At 40.0% G+C, this 6,690-nt stretch overlaps 1 protein-coding gene across 1 annotated transcript in view; it reads right to left on the minus strand.

The window, feature by feature from the left end:
• Positions 1-2,791: 2,791 nt before the first annotated feature.
• LMCD1 (LIM and cysteine rich domains 1) overlaps positions 2,792-6,690 on the minus strand; it is a 70,494-nt gene continuing 66,595 nt past the window's right edge. The window contains exon 7 of the mRNA XM_019504699.1: positions 2,792-3,310. The gene's annotated coding sequence lies outside the window, so the exon portion shown is untranslated. The remainder of the gene's footprint in view (positions 3,311-6,690) is intronic.

The following is a 6,690-nucleotide window of genomic DNA, read 5'->3' on the forward strand; positions in this document are numbered from 1 at the left end:
CCTGCCCGGCAGCAACTGCCGAGTCGGAGCTTTTTTCTCCCCAAGTGCCGGGAGCTGGGGTGGCCATTGCTGGGGATGGGCCTGTGCAATTTGGAGATTTGGCTGATTCAGCAGGAGCCGAATCTCTGAATCAGATTTGGCCAAATCGATTCCGGACAGTGATTCGAAACACTGAATCGAATTACTGTCCCACGAATCAGCTGAATCCAAATCTGAAGTGCATACTAGCTGTTTCTCACAGGCCTAATAATCAGGATTTTGAATCAGTTTTCATTTAATTGATGCTAGTTGACTATAGACTACATATAATAAAACTTCTACAATACTGTATTATTATTTGGGAATGTTGCTGGATATTGATCAAAACAATTATCTTAGTTTTTCAAGTATGTCTGTCACACTGATTAAAAATACTTAAAGTTGCAAATGTCATTGTCCACATTGACTAACGTGGAATAAACATCCACAAAATCTAGTGGTAAAAACGGTAATCAATTTTGCTGTTCAGGCAATTAACAGCAGCATTTCTTAGCGTGAAAACCGTGAGAATACATTTAACTCATTCATTTAAGTATCTGGTTGTCATCTTTTTGACCCATTCTTTCCTCTCGTCCTCCCTGCCCTGCCAAAATTCACTAAATTTTGGGTTATCTTTCTCCCTCCTTCAGTAGAGGAATGTTTTCCTCTGGAGAAAGTTTCCTTCAAAGCTCTTCAAGTAGGCTTCAAATTAGGCATACTTTTATATGCCCATAGGACTGTATAAATCAAGAAAATTATGCAAATACTGTTATTTGAAAGAAGCAGAAATGATCTTTTTTTCCTTTATAGAATTTTAAATATCAAAAGTAGAAAAACTCTCGGATATTAGCAATAGGCACTATGCAGAAACTACATAGAAAGATAATGTGAGAGGGGAAATCTTATGTAGAAGGTATTTTAGTCTTAATTCTCCACTCCATCGTACTAGTTTTATTCTGGCACAAGTCCACTGAATGCAAACCCCTTTCACAGAACCGTGGGCCTTTTGCTAGAACTACATCAGCTTACACCCAGTGTCGCATAGGAGAGATTCAGACTTTTTGAGAAAATATTCAGTATTGCCATCCTCCAGCATTCAATATCTACTTTTCAGGGATTGATTCCTGAGATTGGTTCCAAACCCACCAGATTACATCTAAAAAGATTGGATTGATCTCCCTTGATCTTCCCCAGTTCATCCTGCACAGGGTGTGAGAGAGAAGAACATAGTATTGTTAACACGCTAACATGGACCAAGAAATGAGTTTTGGCTTCTGTTTTAGGACCTCTCATTTGGAAGAAGGAAAGAGACTGTGGGTATGGGGGGAGAGAAGGAGGTGTGGACTGGTTAGGAAAGGTTTGTACCATATTCGAGCAGTTTGGACTGGGTCGGACCAGTCAGGATTTTCAAAATCGCCTCCATGGCCCAGATTTTTGTAGGAAGCATTCAGGACAGATTTCTAGAAGGCATCCACATTTGAAGCCAGATTTGCGAGAGATCTTTCTTTTTAACTATCTTAAGGAAGGACATATTCAGAGGATCTGCATATTGAATACCAAGAGCTTCTGAAAATTTGGACTCCATTATGGCTGCTGAGACTTTGTCAGCAAGATCCACAAGCTTCCCCCTCACCCCCAAAAAACCCAAATGGTCCTGTTTTCCTTGCTCAAAGCTGGTATTGCTTGGGAGCAGAGTCAGAGCCTTCAAACTCTAGTCCAGGGACAGCACCTAAGATTTTCCCCACTAACATACCTGTCACACCACTGAAATGAAGGGAATTATCTATGTGCAAACACACTGCAGTCATGTCCATCAGTACTAATTGCAGTTAAGGCCACCTAAGGGCCAGTTAGTAATTATTTCTTCACTTATTCTGTTACATTACTGTCAAACATTTTTTAAAACAATGCCAAAGATCGAGACTGCAAAGCTTTTTTCTTCTTACCATTTCATATTCATTTTCTTTCAAAAAATTCTCAGCAGTCAAGAAACATCAGATATACACATTTTTCAAACTGACAAGGTAGACCTGCTTTAAAAACCAGCTAAAAGTGGGGCAATAAATTCTTAGGACTTTCTTTTTTTAGGAATACTTTATTTAAGCATTTAGAAACATTTCCACAGCTTCCTAGTCATATTTAAAAACATGATGCAAAAAAAAATTAAGTTTAAACTTAATCAGACCAGATTATTAATTTATATACACACAAAAATGCTAGCTTTCTTGCTCCGTTTTTCTGAAAATATATGAGGAAGCAAATAGAAGACTGACCCACTTACAGATGCACTATGAAACTGCCATTGGCTATTAAAGTAAAAATCATTACATTGAACAGTTGACCAAGTGGACAAGACCATAGAAGGAGCTGTCATTATAAACACAATCACCAACTGAAGATACCATTTAAATCAGTTGAATACACAGCAATTTAAACAATCGAATGAAACCAATAGTTTCGTTACAGCCCTAGAACTTACTTGGAACAACTCATAATTTATTTGTGAAAACAACTCTCTTGCACAACTTGTCCTGTAGTTGACTGCGGTATAGTAGTAAATAGTGGTTATGCTATCTAGAGTCTTGAAAAGATATGGCGACAGTAATGGGGAAAGTGTATACTGTAGGCGTCTGATTTAGAGGCACGGACAAGGAGCCAGAGTCTTGCTTTTCTTCTGTAGCCTGGAAAGTATGCCAGACACAGCCAGTGAATTCTCAGGGCAATGTGGGGTTTCATTGACATGCGTAGCGAAGCTGATTCCAGTTTGTAGCTGTTATTAAATTCCACCTGCCCTGTCCAATCCATTTACAGTTGTCAGAGGAGCAAATTTTACAGTCTGGACAAACAGTTTGAAGCCTGCAAATGCCTGAGTTTTCCAGTTACAATAAACAGATCTAACAAGACATACTTCGACAATTCGGCCTGTGCATAAAAACACAGACAATGGCTGGCTTTACCCTTTTGGACGATGCCAGTTCTGAAAGCGTAAATTCTGCTCAGTATCCGCAGAACCTCCCCATGGAGACGAACTGGGACCATAGCATATTCTCTGGGGTTACTATCTTGCCAAATCTATTTTTCCATTTGAACCATTCGCTGAGCACTACATACAAGAGTTGTTTTCAGGTCGCAGCGTACAGCTTCTGTTAGTAGCAGGAAACAGAGCAAATCAAATCTTTCTGCCGTATGTTTCCCAACAAGAGCAATTTGTTTCATGTCAGTCATTCCCTCGGCTCAGCCCCACGCTTTCATTCCCTGTGCTCTTTTTTCTTTAGGTTTCACATCCCTTACTCTGAAGAGATGATCATTACAAACGATGAGTGCTATAATTATTATTTGCTATAATTAGCAAATGAAATGAGAGGTGGACACTTTTCAGAGGGTCACAATAGCACTGCCACTCAAGCGACAATTATGTTCAAGGCCTTAATCCTAGAAATATTAACATTTGGTGGATGGTGGAGAGGAAGTGGAACATAGATGGTGATAATGAATCCACTAATTAAGCAAGTGGGTTTTCAAAAATAATTCTCGCATAGACACAGTTTGGTTGGCTAAGGGCTATAAATAGCGAAATAAAACCAACTGGATCAACTTTATAAGCCATGGATGGCACCGTGTCAGTCAACTACAATGCTGCAAAGCAGGGTAAGGCACTTTCCTCCTGAAAGCAAGAAAGCAGAAAAACATGATATGGGCAAAATTTGTGTTATGTTATTCACTCTGCTTTCAATTCAGTGTGTCTGCTACAGCAGCAACTTGGTTGTCCATTGTTGCCAGTTGCTGTACAAATGCATCATGTGCACAGACCCTAACTGTTCAGAGGGGTTTGTTATTATAGAAATCAGCTTGCTAAACCTCTCAGTGTTTGATTATTCAACGGAAATCCAACAATCCTGTCTTTGCATCAAATAGGACCTATTTAATAGGTGAACCTAGGATTGCATGAGGTATGACTGCATTATCTGGTAAATGGGTGAATCATCTTTGTTCTAGATGATACAGCCCTTAGAATTTAGTCTAATTTATATTTTAATGTATATTGATTGGTATATGGTTTCATAATTGAACTAGTTTGATATGGAAAAGGAATTTCAAAGATTAGCATGGCTTGTTGCTGTTTTACATATCAATTTTGTGTTTTTGGAATCAACAGGAGAGATACAAAAAAACCCATTGAGCTGTTTATCTTCATAGAAATTTTTAGCAGACTGGATTCATATGCCACCATAAAGGCTCAAGCATCTAGGAAAGGAAGCAACAGGTCTGTAGAGAGCCAGTAGGTAAGTATATTATGAGCAGAGACTTCTGTGGAAGGGAGTATAAATAATGCTATATATCACTACTGCAAAATGCAACCCAGAAAGAGCCATGCTCACATCTTATAAACCTGCATTCATAAAATAGCTAGTTATTGTTTAATTCAAAATCTCTCTCTTAGGTAATCAGAGGTGGGTGGACTATTACTCAATTACTGGAGACACAGATTAAGCCTGTGCTTATTCAGTAAGTCTTATATGCAGAAGAAGCCTACTGTGATATCATAATTAATGGTAATGCTTTTATGCAAAGAGGGTTAGGGTCCATTTACCAACTTTGTGGTTCTAAAGTATTTCAAGGCGCAAACAGCTTCATGATCCACTACCTGGAGACAGAGTTAGGAAATCAGATATGATTTAATTAACAAGATTGCCAGCCACACTAGATTTGAGTGAAAGACATGGCTGTTGGAAAGTATACACACGGTAATATGTAGAATGGCCAAGGTGGACCTTTGGGGTTTTTTTTAGGTTACTTGCTATTTTTGACAAATGAGACTGTCTGCATTCATTTCTGCAGGTGTTGCAAGGCTAGGCTTTTGTTTTGCTTTGCTTTGGATGTTGTTTTCCTGGCAATTCAAACATCGGGCTAAATGTTGAAAATATAATGTGACTCTAATTAATGCAGTTATGCTGAAGGTACACCCAGGCAAAAGAAAATATAATTTAACCTGTAATGACAACATTTCCAACTGTATATTAAAGCCCTGATTCTGCACACCCTTCCTTAAAAAAAATGATATCTGTTATTATGATAGTATATTCTAGCATATGCCAAACAAGGTTTTCACACGGGAGGTAAGGGTAACAGTAAAAGAGGTACAGAAAGCTTCTTTCACTGGCTCATTGGTGTCTGGATTCTGATTTTTATCCCAGTTTAAATTGTGGATAAGTATTCAAGAGCCAAATTCTCCAACCTTTTAAGCCACCTGTGTTTACCTCTGTGTTTACCTCTGCTTCAGCCCCTGACCGATTGGGGCAGCTTTGGGACAGTGCTAGGTTGCGCCTTAGCTGCCCTATGGCTCTAGAAGGCCATTCGAATAGCCAGAGTCCAGTGGTGCTCTCGCCGTGCTGCTTTCCTAGATCACCGCGTGAGGGGTCACAGGCTGCAGAGGGGGGAAAGGTGCAAGGGGGTAAAGGAGTTATCGAGAATCACTGTGCTGTTGCATGCCAAGTGGCTGACTTTCCTCCAGTTTGAGCCCTTTACGTTGGCTCAAAGGGCCTGTATCCAAATGGAGAGGAACAGGCACAAACATGGGTGTCAGCAAGGTCAGCTCGACTCTGAATGGAACAAATTGCCAGTATAATTTTGTTTTCTCCGCCGCACAGGATGCTTGAAAATAGTTTGTCTTCCCACAGTTACATTAAGAGATTCCCAAGTCCTCCTACTTGAAGACACGAGCCTTCTGTACACAGCTTCTCTGACATTTACACACATTACCGACATCCACATTCTTCTGAAACAAACACAACAAGAACAATTTGTTCTGCCTTGCATTTAATTTGAGCATCTCATTTGAACGAGGTGGGGGGGAAGGGCACCTTTACATATCTATGTTTTTTTTCTTTAAAACTTTAAATTGCTCCAGCTGGGACGTTTAGATGACTGTATTGGACCAAGAAGGGATTGTGGTGCCTGAGCTCCATATACATTGGATGGGGGGTCAGACAGAAGTTACCACGTGGTGCCTCTTCTCCCACAATTGACAGCATGCAATCTGCTCCTGAAAGGAAGCTCTTAAGCCTGTTTTTTCAGGAGAAACATATATGCATGCACTGTAGAGGAGGGCAGGGATTACTCTTTTCTTTCATAGAAGGTAGAGGTGGTGTCCTTTTGTCATAGGATACTGTTGCTAAAATATTCATGCAGTATACCGAAGACTCTTGTTTGGGATTCAAACCTACACATCCCACCTTCCAGCTCTCCCCCTCACTGGCCTCATAAACCCTTAACCCTTTTCTACGACTAGAGGAATTGCAGAGCAACTGTAGTTGGACGTTCTCCAAGAGGAGGTAGACCGAGGAACTTTGGTTCACCACTTGGATTAACCGGGGTCTCTAGCTGCTGTGTTACTCTGTCCTATGAAGACTAAGGTGCCTCTTAGCTTTCAGCACAGAAGAACGACTTTGGGTACCCAGTAAATCTTTCTGTCAAACCTCAGGCACCCAAGGGTTTCAGGCACCGCTGGAGCCAAGCAGCAGTTAGATAGAAGGGTTCAAGATTGCAATTTTGCACTTAAGTATCTACTTTACATCTTAGACAAATAAATGCCTTTTTGGATCTGGTCTTTGCATTTACTTCAAGGAGAATATCATGCAAAAAAAAAAAAAAAAAAAAAAAAAAAAAAAAAAA

The sequence above is a fragment of the Gavialis gangeticus genome, unplaced genomic scaffold, assembly GCF_001723915.1.
Source record: "Gavialis gangeticus isolate Ggan-Ray unplaced genomic scaffold, GavGan_comp1, whole genome shotgun sequence".
Lineage (NCBI taxonomy): Eukaryota > Metazoa > Chordata > Crocodylia > Gavialidae > Gavialis > Gavialis gangeticus.